The sequence below is a fragment of the Ranitomeya variabilis genome, chromosome 3 (genome assembly GCF_051348905.1).
Source record: "Ranitomeya variabilis isolate aRanVar5 chromosome 3, aRanVar5.hap1, whole genome shotgun sequence".
In the NCBI taxonomy this organism is placed as follows: Eukaryota; Metazoa; Chordata; class Amphibia; order Anura; family Dendrobatidae; genus Ranitomeya; species Ranitomeya variabilis.
Window position 1 is genome coordinate 747,064,698 of NC_135234.1, and position 21,877 is coordinate 747,086,574.

Consider the following 21,877-nt stretch of genomic DNA (forward strand, 5'->3'; position numbering starts at 1 on the left):
AGCCCTTCTCCGGACGCTCCATAGTCTTACACTATAAGAGCCACTTCCGGGTCACCTGAAACTCAGTGTGGCTCGGAGAATCTGCAGAGCAGTGACGTCACTGAGAAGAGGAGCAGAATGGAGGAGATGAGGGTAGGTGAGTATATTAACACGCACTACAGTACATACATTTATGCACAAAATTAGTTAAGAAATTGTTAACGGAGGCGCTTCTTTAAGGATTCGCTATGTCGTACAGAATAGTTTCATAACCATCTATTGGCGCCATATCCAAACAACATGGTAATGCGAAGGAGCTCTAAGGGTGTGTGTGATCATGATGGAATTTTCAGGCAGATTCACCCAGGAAACCCACTTAAAAAGCAGAAAATGCTTAGGAAATGCTCAAAAGAATGAACATATGCACTACTATGTAAAAACTACTTGTTGTTCATATGTTCAGGCTTTTGAGCATCTTAAGGTTTCAAAAGACGCCAAGTGACTAAAAGAAGTGAGCGGAACATTCTTCAGGCTTCGGAAGACGCTCTGCAATTTACAAGTCAATGGGAAGGCTTAAAAGACACCTGGAAGATGCCTGAACTTCATTTTTGAGCATTTCCCCAGCGGTTTCACTAACGGTTTCTTCATTGTTGAATGGAGAGAAGAAAACGATGGGAAAACATCAGTAAAAAAGACGATCCAAAAACAATGGAAAAAGTGCTTAAAATAAATGCCGGCAGTCAAAAACGACAAAAAAAGGAAATGACAGAAAAGACGCAAAAAAATATGTCACCTTCTAAATTCCCTGGGTGGTCCTAGCAGTTACATTTTAACATGGTTGATTCTTTTGTTCTAAAAGAGATTGTCTGCTACAAAACAACCCCTTCTTAAACTTCTTAAATGCTTTCATGCCACATATAAAATAAAAAAAAAGTAAACAACATCTACTCACCTCCTACAGCGGATCAGTTCCAGCAATGTTGGCACTGGGATTCCCAACGCTTGGTTATGTCACGTAAGCACTGCAGCCTATCAGTGGTCACTGGTAGCGCTGCAGTGCTCACATGACACAATAATGTTACCCGAGAGCCAGGAATCGTAACGTTGCCAACCATTAAATACTACCAGTCTGTGTGCTGAGTATGGTTTTTTAACGTTATATGGGGCATAGAAAAATTAAAGTAGAGGTTACCCAGTTGTGGACAACTCCTTTAAAAACAAAAAGATCAGCCATGTAACAGCCTGATAATTCTTTATCCCACAACTGCCTCTGAGGGAAAGTCGGGACTGGTGGTCCGACATCTGTGACCCTCACAGATCCCAAGAACGAGAGTCACAAGTCTCCTATTTGGATAGAGCAGTCATCACATATGTGCACTACTACTCCATTCATTAAAATGATCTACATGACTGATGGAGACCTCCATCAGTTGCACTGACTATGCGCATGCGTGACCACCACTCTGTTCAAACAAGGGACTCCGTCCCACGTACCCCATGTGACTGGAGTGATGGAAGGTGCATGGGTGACTACCCTTTCATTTATGTTGCAAAAATATATACAGTAGACGTGAAAGGAGCAGTGTTCGCGCGTGCGCATTACCACTCCCATAGACCCATAGAAGTGAAAGGAGCAGTGTTCACACAATGTGCATTACCACTCCCATAGACCTGCAAAAGTGAAAGGACTACTGTTCGCACATGTGCATTACCACTCCCATAGACCCGCAAAAGTGAAAGGAGTACTGTTCGCACATGTGCATTACCACTCCCATAGACCCGCAAAAGTGAAAGGAGCAGTGTTCACACATGTGCATTACCACTCCCATAGACCCATAGAAGTGAAAGGAGCAGTGTTCACACATGTGCATTACCACTCCCATAGACCCGCAAAAGTGAAAGGAGCAGTGTTCGCACATGTGCATTACCACTCCCATAGACCCGCAAAAGTGAAAGGAGCAGTGTTCGCACATGTGCATTACCACTCCCATAGACTGACAAAAGTGAAAGGAGTACTGTTCGCACATGTGCATTACCACTTCCATAGACCCGCAAAAGTGAAAGGAGCAGTGTTCGCGCATGCGCATTACCACTCCCATAGACCCACAAAAGTGAAAGGAGCGGTGTTCGCGCATATGCATTATCACTCCCATAGACCCACAAAAGTGAAAGGAGCAGTGTTCGCGCATGTGCATTACCATTCCCATAGACCCATAGAAGTGAAAGGAGAAGTGGTTGCACATACACATTACCGCTCCCATAGAGCCATAGAAGTGAATAGAGAATAAACGCATTAACACTCCCAAAGAGCCATAGAAGTGAAAGGAGCACTGGCCGAGCATGCGCATTACTTCTAACATACAGCCATAGAAGTGAAAGGAGCAGAGGTTGCAAATGCGCATTGCTTCTCCCATAGACCGATAGAAGTGAAAGGAGCAGTGGTCAAGCATGCGCAATACCACTCCCATAGAGCCATAGAAGTGAATGGAGCAGAGATAACACATACATAATTCCACTCCATTCACATGGCAAATAAGACCTCTTTTCTTGTGATTAGGGTTCCCATTGGTTGGGACCATACATTTATCCCCAATCGCATGAAAGGGTGATAAATGTTATTCGTGAGATAATTACCTAATGTGTACGACCACCTCATTCATTCGTTTCCCAAGAATTTGACAATGAAGGCCTATCCAAAGCTTAGATGATCCATCTCAGATCTTGGATAACCCCTTTAAAAGATCTTGATCACAGCCGGAACGGATACAATGGGCAGGGTGGCCGATAGTGGTGAACGCAGACAGTCAGCATGGATACAATGGGCGGGGTGGCCGATAGTGGTGAACGCAGACAGTCAGCATGGATACAATGGGCGGGGTGGCCGATAGTGGTGAACGCAGACAGTCAGCATGGATTCAATGGGTGGGGTGGGTGATAGTGGTGAATGCAGTCAGCATGGATACAATGGGCGGGGTGGCCGATAGTGGTGAACACAGACAGTCAGCATGGATACAATGGGTGGGGTGACCGATAGTGGTGAATGCAGACAGTCAGCATGGATACAATGGGCAGGGTGGCCGACAGTGGTGAACGCAGACAGTCAGCATGGATACAATGGGCGGGGTGGCCGATAGTGGTGAACGCAGACAGTCAGCATGGATACAATGGGCGGGGTGGCCGATAGTGGTGAACGCAGACAGTCAGCATGGATACAATGGGTGGGGTGACCGATAGTGGTGAATGCAGACAGTCAGCATGGATACAATGGGCAGGGTGGCCGACAGTGGTGAACGCAGACAGTCAGCATGGATACAATGGGCGGGGTGGCCGATAGTGGTGAACGCAGACAGTCAGCATGGATACAATGGGCGGGGTGACCGATAGTGGTGAATGCAGACAGTCAGCATGGATACAATGGGCAGGGTGGCCGACAGTGGTGAACGCAGACAGTCAGCATGGATACAATGGGCGGGGTGGCCGATAGTGGTGAACGCAGACAGTCAGCATGGATACAATGGGCGGGGTGACCGATAGTTGTTGTGTATCCGCTTTGTGTGCTCCCCTGGTGGTTGCTGGTGGTACTGGTACTTGTTTGCTCTTTGCTGCTTCTGTTCACCTGCTTCCATCAGTGTTTGGGAGTTTCCTATTTAGCCTTGCTCTCCAGTCATTTCCTTGCCGGTCATCATTGTAACCAGAGCCTTCGGTTGCATGTTCCTGCTACTAGTCTGCTGATCAGCTAAGTGGACTTTGTCCTTTTGTTCTTTATCTTTGTCCAGTTTGCAGTTTTTGTTTTTCTCTGTAGCTGGAAGCTCTTGCGGGCTGAAATTGCCACTCCTGTGTCATGAGTTGACACAGGAGTCTTAAAGTAATTTCAGGATGGTTTTTGAAAGGGTTTTCAGTTGACCGTGAAGTCCTCTTTTGTATCCTTCTGCTATCTAGTAAGTGGACCTCTCTTTGCTAAATCTACTTTCATACTGTGTATGTCTTTTCCTCTTAATTCACCGTTATTACATGTGGGGGGCTGCTATCATCTTTTGGGGTATTTCCCTAGAGGTAAGCCAGGTCTGTTTCTTCCTCTACCAGGTGTAGTTAGTCCTCCAGCTGGCGCGTGGCATCTAGGAAGCCGTAGGTATGCTCCCTGGCTACTATTAGTTGTGTGGTAGATTTAGCTCACGGTCAACTCGAGTTTCCATCACCCGAGAGCTCGTTCGTTATTTATATGTTTCTTACGTTCCCTTGCCATTGGGAACCATGACAGATAGTGTTGAACGCAGACAGTCAGCATTGATACAATGGGCAGGGTGCCCGATAGTGGTGAACGCAGACAGTCAGCATGGATACAATGGGCGGGGTGACCGATAGTGTTGAACGCAGACAGTCAGCATTGATAAAAAGGGCGGGGTGATCGATAGTATTGAACGCAGACAGTCAGCATGGATACAATGGACGGAGTGGCCGATAGTGGTGAAGGCAGACAGTCAGCATGGATACAATGGACGGAGTGGCCGATAGTGGTGAACGCAGACAGTCAGCATGGATACAATGGGCAGGGTGCCCGATAGTGTTGAACGCAGACAGTCAGCATTGATACAATGGGCAGGGTGCCCGATAGTGGTGAACGCAGACAGTCAGCATGGATACAATGGACGGGGTGGCTGATAGTGGTGAACGCAGACAGTCAGCATGGATACAATGGGTGGGGTGGCTGATAGTGGTGAACGCAGACAATCAGCATGGATACAATGGGCGGGGTGGCTGATAGTGGTGAACGCAGACAGTCAGCATGGATACAATGGGCGGGGTGGCCGATAGTGGTGAACGCAGACAGTCAGCATGGATACAATGGGCAGGGTGGCCGATAGTGGTGAACGCAGACAGTCAGCATGGATACAATGGGCGGGGTGGCCGATAGTGGTGAACGCAGACAGTCAGCATGGATACAATGGGCGGGGTGGCCGATAGTGGTGAACGCAGACAGTCAGCATGGATACAATGGGCGGGGTGGCCGATAGTGGTGAACGCAGACAGTCAGCATGGATTCAATGGACGGGGGGCCGATAGTGGTGAACGCAGACAGTCAGCATGGAAACAATGGGCGGGGTGACCGATAGTGTTGAACGCAGACAGTCAGCATTGATACAATGGGCAGGGTGCCCGATAGTGGTGAACGCAGACAGTCAGCATGGATACAATGGGCGGGGTGACCGATAGTGTTGAACGCAGACAGTCAGCATTGATACAATGGGCGGGGTGATCGATAGTATTGAACGCAGACAGTCAGCATGGATACAATGGACGGAGTGGCCGATAGTGGTGAAGGCAGACAGTCAGCATGGATACAATGGACGGAGTGGCCGATAGTGGTGAACGCAGACAGTCAGCATGGATACAATGGGCAGGGTGCCCGATAGTGTTGAACGCAGACAGTCAGCATTGATACAATGGGCAGGGTGCCCGATAGTGGTGAACGCAGACAGTCAGCATGGATACAATGGACGGGGTGGCTGATAGTGGTGAACGCAGACAGTCAGCATGGATACAATGGGTGGGGTGGCTGATAGTGGTGAACGCAGACAATCAGCATGGATACAATGGGCGGGGTGGCTGATAGTGGTGAACGCAGACAGTCAGCATGGATACAATGGGCGGGGTGGCCGATAGTGGTGAACGCAGACAGTCAGCATGGATACAATGGGCAGGGTGGCCGATAGTGGTGAACGCAGACAGTCAGCATGGATACAATGGGCGGGGTGGCCGATAGTGGTGAACGCAGACAGTCAGCATGGATACAATGGGCGGGGTGGCCGATAGTGGTGAACGCAGACAGTCAGCATGGATACAATGGGCGGGGTGGCCGATAGTGGTGAACGCAGACAGTCAGCATGGATTCAATGGACGGGGGGCCGATAGTGGTGAACGCAGACAGTCAGCATGGAAACAATGGGCGGGGTGACCGATAGTGTTGAACGCAGACAGTCAGCATTGATACAATGGGCAGGGTGCCCGATAGTGGTGAACGCAGACAGTCAGCATGGATACAATGGGCGGGGTGACCGATAGTGTTGAACGCAGACAGTCAGCATTGATACAATGGGCGGGGTGATCGATAGTATTGAACGCAGACAGTCAGCATGGATACAATGGACGGAGTGGCCGATAGTGGTGAACGCAGACAGTCAGCATGGATACAATGGACGGAGTGGCCGATAGTGGTGAACGCAGACAGTCAGCATGGATACAATGGGCAGGTTGCCCGATAGTGTTAAACGCAGACAGTCAGCATTGATACAATGGGCAGGGTGCCCGATAGTGGTGAACGCAGACAGTCAGCATGGATACAATGGGCGGGGTGGCTGATAGTGGTGAACGCAGACAGTCAGCATGGATACAATGGACGGAGTGGCCGATAGTGGTGAACGCAGACAGTCAGCATGGATACAATGGACGGAGTGGCCGATAGTGGTGAACGCAGACAGTCAGCATGGATACAATGGGCAGGGTGCCCGATAGTGGTGAACGCAGACAATCAGCATGGATACAACGGACAGAGTGGCCGATAGTGGTGAACGCAGACAGTCAGCATGGATACAATGGACGGAGTGGCCGATAGTGGTGAACGCAGACAGTCAGCATGGATACAATGGGCAGGGTGCCCGATAGTGTTGAACGCAGACAGTCAGCATTGATACAATGGGCAGGGTGCCTGATAGTGGTGAACGCAGACAGTCAGCATGGATACAATGGGCGGGGTGACTGATAGTGGTGAACGCAGACAATCAGCATGGATACAATGGGCGGGGTGGCTGATAGTGGTGAACGCAGACAGTCAGCATGGATACAATGGGTGGGGTGACTGATAGTGGTGAACGCAGACAATCAGCATGGATACAATGGGCGGGGTGGCTGATAGTGGTGAACGCAGACAGTCAGCATGGATACAATGGGTGGGGTGACTGATAGTGGTGAACGCAGACAATCAGCATGGATACAATGGGCGGGGTGGCTGATAGTGGTGAACGCAGACAGTCAGCATGGATACAATGGGTGGGGTGACTGATAGTGGTGAACGCAGACAGTCAGCATGGATACAATGGGCGGGGTGGCCGATAGTGGTGAACGCAGACAGTCAGCATGGATACAATGGGCGGGGTGGCCGATAGTGGTGAACGCAGTCAGCATGGATACAATGGGCGGAGTGGCCGAGAGTGGTGAACGCAGACAGTCAGCATGGATACGATGGGTGGGGTGACCAATAGTGGTGAACGCAGACAGTCAGCATGGATACAATGGGCGGGGTGGCTGATAGTGGTGAACGTAGACAGTCAGCATGGATACAATGGGCGGGGTGGGCGATAGTGGTGAACGCAGACAGTCAGCATGGATACAATGGGCAGGGTGGGCGATAGTGGTGAACGCTGACAGTCAGCATTGACCGTTCTGGCTGTGGAGAGCGTCTCCTCCACAGGCCTATCCACCTATTCTGTGTTCACTGCAATCACTTCCCGCATATTTATCATGTAGGATGAATAAAGTTGCAATTAGCTTTTAAATAAAGTAACACTCGAGGAAAATACAACTGCTCTTCAGGCAAATTACCTGAAAAATGGAAAAAAATGCAAAGATTTCAAAAGCAGTACTTCAACGTAAAGGGGAATGTAGACGTTTTAATAAAGCCCGGCTTTCAGGTAGGAGGCGCTTTCATTGCACTTGACTCTACAAAATGATCAGAATATCTAGGGGTTTGAGGACATTGCTGTTCCTGGGTACAACAAATAAAATAAAAGAACAAGCGACAAGCGGTATGTATTAAAAATGCCACCGTGGTGTTTTAGCCGGTCACCTTATTGGGACAACTGATTTCACCGAATTACATATAAGCATTGCTCAAAAGGAGCATGGGTTCACCGACACTGTACAACAAAATTTTGGCAAAAATTTGTACCACATGAGTTTAGATATATAACACTCAATACTGCACCCATGCCCTTTCTGCTAAGCCGCCAAATTGTGTTTGGCGGGTCCCCTACGTTTGGGTTGCATTTACACAACATGCCTCTATCTGGTTCGCTGCTTGCCAAAATTTGCTTCCAAGAAATTTGGGTCTGTTGGGGAAAGGGTGTAGATACTGCACTCACAACTGAATAGGAAAGGGACCTAAAAACTCCTTCGGTAACATGTGAGACCAATGGGAAACATTATTTATGTGTTATTTTATGGGGGCACGCGTGGAGCGGTTACCGATTTTATTTGAACATTTACAAAATTGTGGCACGCTCCACTAGACGTAAACGTAATATTATTCAGATATTCAACCTAGTAGCATGAATCAAGGGGAGGATATCTGTAATACTGGTATCGCATGTTAGCACCACATGGTGGTCCGTTAGACCTTAGAGCACAACAGCCGCCATCCAAGCATAAAACTCAGTGGTCTCCCATTTATGTGATAAAGTTACCGGACGACATACCTGCAAACGATGCGTTGTATCCAAAATTCTCTATTCTCCTTTCTTGGACTCCTTCAGAATTCATAGGTCCTGTCAAAATAAAAAAATATATATAGATAAGGGAACATATGTCACTCACTATTAGTTATGTCAATGAAATTAAATTATGGTAGGTAAAGTAACAGAATAAAAAATGGAAAGGCTAAAAAAATAAACGAAATAAAAAATGTAAATTTTTATTTACAAAACATGTATGTATATATATATATATATATATATATATATATATATATATATATATATATATATACACACACACACACACACACACACACACACACATTTTTATGGATAGGCAAAATTGTAAAAGCTCTCCAAAAAGAAATACAAAAAAAGTAAATTTTTATGTAAAAAAGCATGTGTATATATATATATATATATATATATATATATATATATATATATATATATATATATATATGTATGTATATACATACACACATTTTTATGAATAGAAAACAATTGTAAAAGCTCTATAAAAAAGAAATAAAAAAATTAAAAAAAATTTTTTTTTAATGTGGCAGAATACAAGAATACCACCTATTACTGCACATAATGAATAAAAAAATAATATAAAAATATGAAGTGAAGCAAAGTAAAATAAAATACAATTTAAAAAAACATATATAAATATATACCTTACATATGTATATATATTTAGTCTTTTATTGTATCTCTCTTTGCTTCATTTTTAATTACTTTTTTTGTCATTTTTTACTCAATTCTTATTTATGATCTCATATGAAAATGTATTTAAGTATCTGATTGAGGTGTACGTATTGATATTAAATATTCATGTCTAGTCATGGTAAGGTGGGCAACATCAGGGTGGGGGGAGGGTAATTGCTCAATATGGGGGTTGGTGGAGTGGAGTGGGGGGGGAAGCCACAATCTCTATTCTTGTCTGTGGATTGTCATGGAAACTTAAAGTTGATGAGAGAGTAGACATCTCACGATCCTTACACACACTCATGTATTCCGGGTTCCGTAACTTATTGTTACCATAGTAATATCGATAGAATTTCACGTAAAACACAAAGAAGCACAATTATATCAAGAGCATTGGCACTACTGTTACAATGTAGGGTTTGACATTTAATATAACAATCTAGTTTAAGATCTTTAATATTTTAAAAAGAACGTGTCACTTCCCACAAATTAGTTTATTAACCGATGTAAATGCCGCTGTTCTCCTGAATCCGGCCTTGTTTTCCATTTGTTCCAGAGCCTCTCCGTTCCTGAGATATGACCTCTTCTTCTCTTTATATAAATCTAGTCTTTGGAGCCAAGTGGGCGTGGTTCTCTGTAGACATCTACTCGAGGACTACGCCTACTTGGCTAAGCAGATTAGATTTACATAGATGAAAGAGGAGGTCATATCTCAGGAACGGAGAGGCGCAGAGAGAAAAGAAAAATAACACCGGATTCAGGAGAACAGTAGCATTTACACCAGGTATTAACAATCACATATTTATAGCAAGTGGCAGGTCCTCTTTTAGGTCAATGCCACAGAAACTAAAATAATTTAAAGCATTGTCTAGTTAATACAACCCATTCTCTGGTGTGGGGGGATCTGCTACAAATAACAGTTCCCTCTCTAAAGGACCAATCACATCCATAGATCCATTTTATTTGAGAAGTGTGTCATGCTTTATTTCTCCTGTGGTGGCGCTGCTGAGAAATTGAACAGCCACAGTTTCTTTAAGAATACAGCAAATGATAGAACATTAGCCAAAATGGCACAAAAACATTGTTCATCCGATGTATGCCTGAGAATAGCTGGAAATTAACTCTCCCCCTCCGGTCTATCCATACCCTCCTCAAAGTGATTGTGGCTGTTGTGATCTTGTGACTGAGGATTCTCAAATTGTAATATTTTGCTGTTGTGATGGCAGATCTAAGTTTACACCACCTTTAAGTGGCTTATTTTGTTGCAGAAATTTGCACTATGATTTTTTCTCGCACAGTATTGGTTATGTCCCTTACCGGAGAATAGATGCCCCCATTGGAGCATATCCATGCCTAATTTTCAGAAAAAGAACAGAAAGTGTCTAAAATGCATCACAAATTTGGCGAAATTCTTTTAAGACAGCTTTTTTATGCAAGTTTTTCCAGAATAATAAATCTTGCATATTCTCTGAGAGATCCAATTTAATATTAAAGGAATTGTCCCATTTCATGCCCTTTAGAGCAGAGAAACATCTCAGTCCGAGGCTGCCTATTCAGAACCCTTGCTATGAACCCGAGCAGAGTCGTGAACAGGCTTTGGAGGACTCAAATTTTTTATATATTGCTTAGGCTACCATACATTTGATTGGTTGCATGCAATACTATAATTATCCTATAGGGGCTGCTGCAGGGAAAACGATTCACTGCTAGTCCTGCAGCGATCAACTGATTGCTAAAGGAGCTCTTATTTGTAGATCTTATTTCATCCCTGTAGCTTGGACAACCCCTTTAAATTTTTGCATGTATCTTGGAATTAGTCTGATCAGTACAGTCCTACAAACCATTGAAACATATGTCTTTTCAATAATTTCTAAGGATTTTCAGGATCCAAATGGGGTATAGACAGCCAATATATTGGCGCCAATTCATTACAAAGCCACTAACTACTAAGGACAATTTATAGATTCAGGTCCTAAAAGGACACAATTTAATGATAATTGCCCGTTAAAAGGTTGTCCTCATCAAAGTGTGTGGAGGGACAGTAGTGGAGAAACAGTAGTGGAGGGACAGAGGTGCAGGAACAGTAGTGGAGGGACAGTAGAGTTGAGTAAATTTGTTCGGAATCGGTCGCTGAATCTGAATTTGCCATATTGGCACCCTATTTGTGCCGAATTTATGTTTGATGATCAGTTCCAAATACATTCGGTAATTTCTACTCCCATTGACTTCAATGACGTTTGGCTGTGTTCGGCAAATATTGCAAAAACAATATTCGCCACCGATCGTAATTGGATCCGAATTTTGAAAAATGTCCCGAAGACTGATAGTTTGGACCACCATCTAACCCGAACTGTGCGCTTTCTGATTCTGCAAACAGGACACTTTGCTACTCCAACATCAAAGGAGCTCTGAAGTTGGCTGAATTCAGCGACCCAGGCAGCTACAGAGCAGCGCTTACAAACTCTATAGCAAAGATCTTGTAAACTCATGTCCAGAAATCCAGCCACCTCTAATAGGAAGCAATCAGTGAAGAATGAAATTAAAAATTCCTCTGTTCTTGAGAACGTAGAAAAGGTAGATTTCCAAATTTGTTTGTTTACAAGCACATTTACAATGATGAGAATACCCCTTTAAAGCTACCAGACTTATAGCAGTGATGACAACACTTCTTGTTATGCATCCTGGTTTTTACGCATTGTTCTAACCATACACATCAATGTCTACATCCTTAGTGACGAACATGTGGATATTGATGGAGATGATGTTTTGGATACTCACAATGTAAATCGATGGATCTTTATCAGTGTGGATAATATAAATGATTGATTGCAAATAGACTGTATTTCAATACCCCCCAAAAAAAGAAAAATGACAAAGTAACAACCAAAGCCTCCGTGCGTAAAACACAAAGCAGTCGCTCGGCATTTCTTAGCACCAGCAGTCAACAATTCGCCCGCTTATGTCGCCGGCAACAGATTACAGTTATCAGAAATTAGCTGAGCCAAATATTTTTTTTAAGGAAGACAAGTAGCAGTCAATCCTGCATTGTGTAGATAATTGATCATTATACTTGTATTACTCTGGGCCAGAAGACTGATCTCATAATTAACTGGGACTCGGCTTCTAATTAGGATATTTGTTATTCATGTTTGGCAGGGAGAATCAAGTGCAGAGAAAATTAACATAATGCTTTAACCTAAAAAAAAAAAGAAAAAACAACATACATATATAAAAAAAATTGAAAGGATGTTTTTGCAGTAAATGTAAACTTATGAGAACAGATGATATTCTTAATGAGGAGAAAATCTGCTCTTGATTTTTAGATTTTTCTTTTTACTTTTCCGAAACTTGGATGATGAGAAACAGTCTTGATATTATTGACCTTACAAAGTTGTCATTAGACGATCGACTGTGTTAGTGTCCTGGGGGCTCAATCCCTTCACTTCTGTCACTATTTGCTGTATTTACATGACATTCACTTCGAAGAAAAAAAAAAACGAAGAATGAACCAAGAGAGTAAAGAACATTTCCACTAAAAAAATTTTTTTAAAAAACAGCATAAAATATAAAAAAATGCAAAAAAATACTAGTATCGGACCAGACTAGAGCATACTGCAATTTTTTACACATGGACTTGATGTTTATGTGAAAAATAGCCCATGTGAACTAGCGCATGCCCTATCATTGGGTCCTTGGACTGTCCGTTTTACTCGAGGCCCAAAATACATCTGTCTGAATGTACCCTAACTTATGGGACTCCCTCTCTTTGGATGGCACGGTAGCACACACAAGACAGTCATAGAAGAGTAGGACCTTTACGTTGGGGCACAGAGTTTACTTAACGTATTTACAGTTATTGGAACAGAAAATGTACAAACACACAATCCAGGTCTTCATCCGGCATCCAGAGTCTATATCACACTCTACATCGACACTCTCGTTCTTTCTCAGTCCAACACTGGATGGCTCTCTGCACGTCAGTAGCTTCCTCGTTCGCACATCTCAGGTCCTCATACCTGGGTCTCGATTCTGCTCATCTGGACTTTTACGTCAAGAAGCAACCTCACAACTCTCTTATCTCCTTAAGGGTCAAATTTTCTTTGACCTCCCTCATGACTTTGTTTTTCTGCCATCAAGATTTCCACACTTCCCTAACACTTGTCTCACCACAGCGCCATATCCACTAGGGCATCAATTCTCCTTATCTCCTTACAGCCAGACAAGCTTCTTCTACCCAGGACACTCACAAGAGTCACTTTCTCCTCCATAACCTGGGGCAACAAACCACATTAAAATGTGTCTTCTACCCATTTTCAAGTTGTAGGCTATATCAGATAGCACCTTGACGTGGTTGGGTGGCTTCTGTGCTCTTTGTTCAAAAAACTATAACTCAGTACTTACATTCTTAAGATTTAACGCAATGGTGGAGGTCATGTATCCATTAGTGGCAACGTGCTGAAGCAAATCCAATAGTTATAAAGCACACAGCAGAAAAAACTATTGGGCTCCTGAGGCCTATCATGAGGCCTATCAGGTAATTGGTGGGGGTTGCAACGAATTTGGCTCGGGGCTGAATTGAGGAGCAGACTAAGGGTTCATGATCCTTTCAGTGATTCTCTCAAACGAGAAAATTAGGTCCAAGTTTCATCAGTGCTTTTGATCAGAGTTTCTTCAGATGTTCATCAGCATTTGGTCAGATGATGAGATATAAAAAAAGGTTTCTCAAGCTTCTCCTATTCATCACTTCATTTTGACATCCAAATGTCTGATTTTTTTAATGGACACATTGGCTTTTACTGCCGAGTTTGAACCGACACTCAGCTCAAGATCGGACATGTCTCCGCGGTTTTGCACAGAAAAAAAATCACTGACATGTGAAAAGCCCTATCGACTATTACAGGTTCGAGTGCTATCTGTGGAAAACATGGATATCACTCAAACTAGAATAAGCCTTAATATTGCTGACTTCATAAAAATTGTCTTCCAGTTCTCTCAAACTCCGGAGTAGCATATGGTCTGTGATTAGGGAGAAATATCATACTTATAGCTCTGCTATTAAACTATATACATGCCAACAGTTCCCAAATTTCCTAGGACAGGCAAATTTGTGGCTGTTTCGGACCAAAAAGGAGCTCCTGCTTTCAAGGTGGGATTTTGGGGGTGAGGCTTAAAATTCCAGTACTGTTATCGTTAGACTTCCACTGGTTTGGACTTTTACTAAACTAGACTTCTACAGGAGCTGACTTCTACCTTAGCGGACTTCTACTGGAGTAGTCTTCTACTAGAATAGACTTCTAAAGGAACTGACTTCTACCTTAGTGGACTTCTACTGGAGCAGTCTTCTACTAGAATAGACTTCTTAAGGAACTGACTTCTACCTTAGCGGACTTCTACTGGAGCAGTCTTCTACTAGACTAGACTTCTTAAGGAACTGACTTCTACCTTAGCGGACTTCTACTGGAGCAGTCTTCTACTAGACTAGACTTCTAAAGGAACTGACTTCTACCTTAGGGGACTTCTACTGGAGCAGTCTTCTACTAGTCTAGACTTCATAAGGAACTGACTTCTACCTTAGCGGACTTCTACTGGAGCAGTCTTCTACTAGACTAGACTTCTAAAGGAACTGACTTCTACCTTAGTGGACTTCTACTGGAGCAGTCTTCTACTAGAGTGGTCTTCTACTGGAGCTGACTTCTACTGCAGTGGTCTCCTACTAAGCAGTCTTCTACTGGAACAGACTTCTACTGGAGTGGATTCTACTGTCGTGGACTTCTACTGGAGCAGACTTCTACAGAAGGTCCACATATAGCGGTCTTTAATATGGATGCCAAAATGAGTTCTAATTACCCCATCTAAATGAGACTAAAGGTACCTTCACACTCAGCAACTTTACAACGAGAAAGACAACGATCCGTGACGTTGCAGCGTCCTGGTTAGCGATCTCGTTGTGTTTGACACGCAGCAGCGATCTGGATCCCGCTGTGATATCGCTGGTCGGAGCTAGAAGTCCAGAACTTTATTTGGTCGTCAGGTCGGCGTGTATCGTCGTGTTTGACAGCAAAAGCAACGATGCCAGCAATGTTTTACATGGAGCTAACAACCTGTGAGAACGATAAGTGAGTCACCGTTACGTCACAGGATCGCTCCTGCATCGTTCTGGAGCTGCTGTGTTTGACGTCTCTACAGCGACCTAAACAGCGACGATCCAGCGATCGGCTCGTTGTCTATATCGCTGCAGCGTCGCTAAGTGTGACGGTACCTTAAGTCATAGGGCAGCAATGCAGCTTGGGGGTTAGAACTGTTTATAATTTTGTTCAAGTTCTGCTCTAATGTTTGAATGTTCTCCCTGTTTTTGTATGGGGTTCTTATCACCTTCCTAAAACATACAAATAGGGATGTGATGGTGACCGTGAAAACAACATCTATAAAAGCACTGTGGAATATGAAGGCGCTAAATAAACAAATTAATAAATAGGCCTGAAAACTGTGTTATAAAACATGAAGTAGGTAAAAAAAAACAAAATTTTGGTAATAATTTGTTTTTTTATTTCAAATTGTGTCTTCCTACTTTTTATCCCCACAACATCATGCATGGGCTCACACACCGCACCGCGAGATACATTCATTTGCTTTTTAGTGGAACATTCCCAGAGAAGTCATTTCAGTGTGAAAAAGTCTCACAGGGTTAAATTTAGACCCTAACCTCTGACTGCTTAGAGGTTAAGGCCTTCTGTCAAGGATACATCAAAGTCCTGAGCGCACCAACATCGGGGACGCTGCCAATTATATCAATGAAACGTGATTCCTGTTCTTAATTACGTGGTGTGCACAAAAAAAATTCTGGATACAGAATTAGGCCTTGTATTACTTCATTCAGGACCCGAGTTACATGTTGTCATTATTTCGGCACCCATGGATGTTTATGGCCGGAATCCGCACCTGTGTATCAATCCTAAGATTTTGCCAATAGAAGCCAAGAGGAATCATGATGGCATGTTCCATCGACGAGATATTTTTCCTTAAAGCAATTCTTATACACCACAGTGACACACACTGTCCCCGATAGTCCGGCAAACTCCTGGAAAATGAGGAAACCTCTAGGACAAATGTCCTAGGCACTGCTGAAACTTCCCGGAAAACAACACTATTACGCTCCATCATCAGATGGAGACTCAAGGTCCAAATGCACAGATCATATCAGAGGAGAAAGAAATAAATGGGAAATCATACTTTTTTTTTTTCAATCGCCGTTATTCCGAGAATAACGGTGATCACGAGACTGAGGATGGTAAAAACCGATCCAAATCATGTTGTTCTCCGGGCTCTCAGCTACCCTCGGAAGCCGAAACCCGGGAGATATTCTGAGGCTGGGGGAATCTATAACATTATTTCTCAGCGTGCTGAGGAATAAGTACGCTTAACTGCTGCAGTTAAAAGGCGTATCACCGGTCATTAAGGGGTTAATAACATAGGCTGATTGCCCTAGCTCTATGACTTACATAACAAATGCAAGGTCTGTGCATCACGCCTGCGGAAGAAGTGAGGACGAAACGCGCGTCGGGGTTGAGGGACGCGGCACATTTTTAGTATGAATTTTGAATTATGATGTAGCCCTTTGATCACATAATTTTTGATCACAGTTCTATCTATATGTACTTCTATATTGATTGCTTATATTACATGCACTCCCTTTATATGCATTTTAACATGTTTAATAGGGTCTCTATCCACATGCGTCCCTCACACTAGAAGCATAGTTTTTATTGTGTATTTTTGTGATAATCGATTTTCAATAAAGATTGTATATCATTATTTTCTATATATATGGCCATTGTGTTTTTCTCTGAGAACTCTGTGTCTCCTCATGTGGAGTGACAAAGCGACTGGTACAGGAGGACAGAGAACCCTGCCCATGAGGGCTCACCATCTACTATATTTATTTAACAATTTTTGGCTTCTAAAATTTGCAAAGAATTTCATTATTTGCTATTTTTTTCTCTCTAGAGGTCTAAATCTATGTTAAAACCCATGACCAAAGCCATACTTGGGACATGCTACATTTGGAAAAAAAATACCAAAAAATGCAACAAAAGAAGCCAGAAATACCTAGAGTTGGTGTTCTCCTGCAAAAAAAAGCTTAAAAAAACACCTGAAAATGATACAAAAATATTGCTCCAATTGATATGAAGAGGACTTATATCACCTCTCACTTTCCGCATATAAGGCCCTCTGCCGTGCTGGACCCAGGATTAGCGCCTTGTAGACGTGTATATAGGGTTAGACGAAACCGTCGCTAATCCACTAGAAGAAAACGGATTGTTTGCTGCAGACAGGACTTCACAGGGAAGAGAGATAAATCTTTTTATCACCATTTAAAAGAAAAAAAAGAGAAATCCTTGATGTTTTATAGCTACTGAGGAAATGAAATCCATTTTAGATTTGCTGACAGCAGCAACTTGACGCTTTTTCCGCAGTTTCCCCCGACAGTGAATCTTTATCTTTGATATCACAGGGATTGTGCCTGTTACTCCACAGGAGCTCTGCTTTCCATGTGATTTGCATTAGGCTATGTGCTAGGGGTTGTAGTTGTGTAACTCATGGAGAAGCTCATATTAGAGATCACTGCAATGGACAGTTGTTCAACTGGTTTTTATACATGGTGGCTCAGTGGGTTAGCACTGTATGGTGAGTCAGTGGTTAGCACTGTATAGTGGCTCAATGGTTAGCACTGTATGGTGGCACAGTGGTTAGCACTGTATGGTGACTCAGTGGTTAGCACTGTATGGTGGCTCAGTGGTTAGCACTGTATGGTTGCACAGTGGATAGCACTGTATGGTGGCACAGTGGATAGCACTGTATGGTGGCTCAGTAGTTAGCACTGTATGGTGACTCAGTGGTTAGCACTGTATGGTGACTCAGTGATTAGCACTGTATGGTGACTCAGTGGTTAGCACTGTATGGTGACTCAGTGGATAGCACTGTATGGTGACTCAGTGGATAGCACTGTATGGTGGCACAGAGGATAGCACTGTATGGTGGCTCAGTGGATAGCACTGTATGGTGGCACAGTGGATAGCACTGTATGGTGGCTCAGTGGATAGCACTGTATGGTGCCACAGTGGATAGCACTGTATGGTGGCTTAGTGGATAGCACTGTATGGTGGCTCAGTAGTTAGCACTGTATGGTGGCACAGTGGATAGCACTGTATGGTGGCTCAGTGGTTAGCACTGTATGGTGACTCAGTGGTTAGCACTGTATGGTGGCTCAGTGGTTAGCACTGTATGGTTGCACAGTGGATAGCACTGTATGGTGGCACAGTGGATAGCACTGTATGGTGGCTCAGTGGATAGCACTGTATGGTGGCACAGTGGATAGCACTGTATGGTGGCTCAGTGGTTAGCACTGTATGGTGACTCAGTGGTTAGCACTGTATGGTGACTTAGTGGTTTGCACTGTATTGTGAGTCAGAGATTATCATTGTATAGTGGCTCGCACTGTGGTGGCCCAGTGGTTAGCACTGTATGGTGACTCAGTGGTAAAAACTGTATGGTGAGTCAGTGGTTATCATTGTATAGTTGCTCAGTGGTTAGCACTGTATCGTGACTCAGTGGTTAGCACTGTATGGTGGCTCAGTGGTTAGCACTGTATGGTGAGTCAGTGGTTATTGTATAGTGGCTCAGTGGTTAGCACTGTATGGTGAGTCAGTGGTTATCATTGTATAGTTGGTTAGTAGTTAGCATTGTATAGTGGCTCAGTGGTTAGCACTGTATGGTGACTCAGTGGTAAGAACTGTATGGTGAGTCAGTGGTTAGCACTGTATGGTGGTTCAGTGGTTAGCACTGTATGGTGAGTCAGTGGTTATCATTGTATAGTTGGTCAGTAGTTAGCATTGTATAGTGGCTCAGTGGTTAGCACTGTATCGTGACTCAGTGGTTAGCACTGTATGGTGGCTCAGTGGTTAGCACTGTATGGTGAGTCAGTGGTTATCATTGTATAGTGGCTCAGTGGTTAGCACTGTATGGTGACTCAGTGGTTAGCATTGTATGGTGGTTCAGTGGTTAGCACTGTATGGTGACTCAGTGGTTAGCATGGTATGGTGACTCAGTGGTTAGCACTGTATTGTGAGTCACAGATTATCATTGTATAGTGGCTCAGTGGCTAGCACTGTATGGTGGCTCAGTGGTTAGCACTGTATGGTGACTCAGTGGTTAGTAATGTATAGTGGCTCAGTGGTTAGCACTGTATGGTGACTCAGTGGTTAGCTCTGTATGATGGCTAAGTGGTTAGTACTGTATGGTGGCACAGTAGTTAGCACTGTATGGTAGCACAGTGGGTAGCACTATAGTGGCTCAGTGGTTAGCACTGTATGGTGTTATAGTAGTTAGCACTGTATAGTGGCTCAGTGGTTAGCACTATATGGTAGCACAGTGGTTAGCACTGTATAGTGGCTTAGTGGTTAGCACTGCACTGCATGGTGGCACAGTGGTTAGCACTGTATAGTGGCTCAGTGGTTAGCACTGCATGGTGGCTCAGTTGTTAGCACTGTATGGTGGCACAGATGATAGCACTGTATGGTGGCACAGTGGTTAGCACTGTATGGTGGCTCAGTGGTTAGCACTGTATGGTGACTCAGTGGTTAGTAATGTATAGTGGCTCAGTGGTTAGCACTGTATGGTGACTCAGTGGTTAGCTCTGTATGATGGCTAAGTGGTTAGTACTGTATGGTGGCACAGTAGTTAGCACTGTATGGTAGCACAGTGGGTAGCACTATAGTGGCTCAGTGGTTAGCACTGTATGGTGTTATAGTAGTTAGCACTGTATAGTGGCTCAGTGGTTAGCACTATATGGTAGCACAGTGGTTAGCACTGTATAGTGGCTTAGTGGTTAGCACTGCACTGCATGGTGGCACAGTGGTTAGCACTGTATAGTGGCTCAGTGGTTAGCAGTGCATGGTGGCTCAGTTGTTAGCACTGTATGGTGGCACAGATGATAGCACTGTATGGTGGCACAGATGATAGCACTGTATGGTGGCACAGTGGTTAGCACTGTATGGTAGCACAGAGGTTAGCACTGTATAATGGTTTAATGGTTAGCACTGCAGGCTTTCAGCGCTGGGGTCCTGGGTACACATCCAACATCGACAAGGAGTTTGTAAGTTCTCCCCGTGTTAGTGGGGGGTTTTCTCCAGGTTCCTCCCACACTCCAAAGACATACTGATAGGGAATGTAGATTGTGAGCCCCAATGGGGTCAGCGATGATGATGTCTGTATAGCTGTGGAATTAATGGCGCCCTATAAGTAATAAATATACATGGGGCTCACTAATTAGTTTCATTGGAGTAATGAATAAGTTTCCTTCATGTTTTTTTACATGTCTTCCAAGAAAGCTCCCGACATCATGTTAAAGGAAACCTGTCACCAGGCTTGGCAAATACGAGTTACGGCCACTGCCTTTCAGGGCTGATGTAAAGCGTTCTATAATGCTGTATATATATCTGCCCCCGATCCGACCTGCAAGAGAAGAACAGTAACTTTTATTATACTCACCTGTAGGGCCGTCCCGTCCGAGGGGTGTCGCAGGTTTTGGTCTGCTGCCTCCCATCTTCTTTCGATCCCCGTCCTCCTGCTGCTTCATGTGGATGACACGTGCCTGCATCATCCACCCAGGCTCCCTGGCATCGCGCTCCTGCGCAGGCGTACTTATCTGTCCTGTTGAGGGAGGAAAGTCCTGCAGTGCGCAGGTGCCAGGAAAGGTCAGAGAAGTCCCGCACCCCTCTTCATCCACACGGAGCAGCAGGAGGACGGCATTGAACATTAATGTTTGCTGTCAATGAACGATATCAAACATTCTGAAAACCAAATCTTCCTGAGCTCCGCAGCCTATACTCCAGACCAAGACATTTCGCCTGCAGTGATACATTGTTGCAAACTCTCAGGAGAGTCATTTATGCCTCTGTTGTGTTTATCTAACAGATGATTGTCAAGACTAAATGCAATTATGGCAAACTATGTAGTAGTTTTGTGGATGTAAAGAAGAATGGTCCCATTCTTTGCCAGCAAGCAGAGATTTTAGAAATAATGAAGAACAAAGTTTATCAGAAAGTTGCAGAACTTACACAATACTCCTACAGGACACATGAGTTGCACCACATGATACACAGCTCTGCTACATCTGTATCGTAGGATCGCTCCCATTTGTAAAGGGAGGGATTCCAAGAATAACATTGTGATAGGAAATAGCAGAAGTGATGATAGGTGACGCGGTACGCATCTTTATTTTGGCCGTGGACACAGCATTCCTCCGCTGTACTCTGCGGACACATCTGGCCGCTCTCCACATTCCCAGTGTGACGCAATCTCACAATTGCTCCATTAACACCGCCGCTGTACCGGCTTCCACATAATGCACTGGCACGGTAAATAATTTATCCGCTGGCACATGAATTAATACCACACTGCTACTTTGGATACATAATTCATTGCGGATGCTAAATTAATGAAGCAGTTAAAAAATACTTCCAAAGTAAAAAGGATTAAAAATAAATAAATATATGTACAGTCATGTCTGACAGTGTTGGCACCCTAGAAATTGTCCCAGAAAACAGTGCACAATGCACTCCGGCTACTATACTCCCATTATAGGGGTTGTCCAGGATAGTGGGCGCGACCTTGCTCCATAGGAGTGTATGAACAGAGGGCGAGGCCGTCTAGTGGGCACGGCA

The 21,877-nt window shown here is 44.1% G+C and overlaps 1 protein-coding gene across 3 annotated transcripts in view; it reads right to left on the minus strand.

Moving 5' to 3' along the window:
- The window catches only part of FAT3 (FAT atypical cadherin 3), a 711,071-nt gene that overhangs the window by 576,620 nt on the left and 112,574 nt on the right, over window positions 1–21,877 (minus strand). For 2 of the 3 annotated variants that reach the window (XM_077298543.1, XM_077298546.1), the window contains exon 2: window positions 8,448–8,516. The gene's annotated coding sequence lies outside the window, so the exon portion shown is untranslated. Of the gene's footprint in view, window positions 1–8,447; window positions 8,517–20,702; window positions 20,786–21,877 lie in introns of those variants that run through there. The other variant, XM_077298544.1, reaches the window with a different exon arrangement.